Source organism: Theobroma umbraticum, unplaced genomic scaffold, assembly GCF_002168275.2.
Source record: "Theobroma umbraticum cultivar Fairchild unplaced genomic scaffold, ASM216827v3 scaffold_147.0, whole genome shotgun sequence".
Classification (NCBI taxonomy): Eukaryota; Viridiplantae; Streptophyta; class Magnoliopsida; order Malvales; family Malvaceae; genus Theobroma; species Theobroma umbraticum.
Genome location: NW_018397259.1, coordinates 10,128,861 through 10,129,313, shown reverse-complemented (window position 1 = coordinate 10,129,313; position 453 = coordinate 10,128,861).

Below are 453 nucleotides of genomic sequence, written 5' to 3'. Positions count from 1 at the left end.
CCAAGATTTGGTGTTTGCAATGTTCAAAGCCGGCTTGGAAGGTGTAGAAGGTTCGGCTAAAGATTGTGGAACTGGGTTTTGCGGGGCCCAAAGAATGATGCATAAGGAAGTAGTATTAATGATGAACTGTCTGTTAGTGTTGAGAGCTTCAATGACAGATGCTGGAACTGGAGGTTTGAGACTTGAGAGAGGTAAGTTTGGGGTTTTGCCAGGGTTTGGAGGGTGTTGAGACAAGGAGAGAATAAGGGCCATGAGGGAGGGAAGATAGAGTTCATGGTTGTTTACTTATGGTAGTTATGTCCCATATTTCGTTCGAGGGAATGGTTATCTCATTCTTTCCCTATTCTTACGTAAATAATAATTTTAATATTTTTTGAAGATAAGCATTCTAGCACTTAGATCGGACATCTCCAATGCTCGGGTCTCAAATTAGAGAAATGAAAAAAAAAAAAA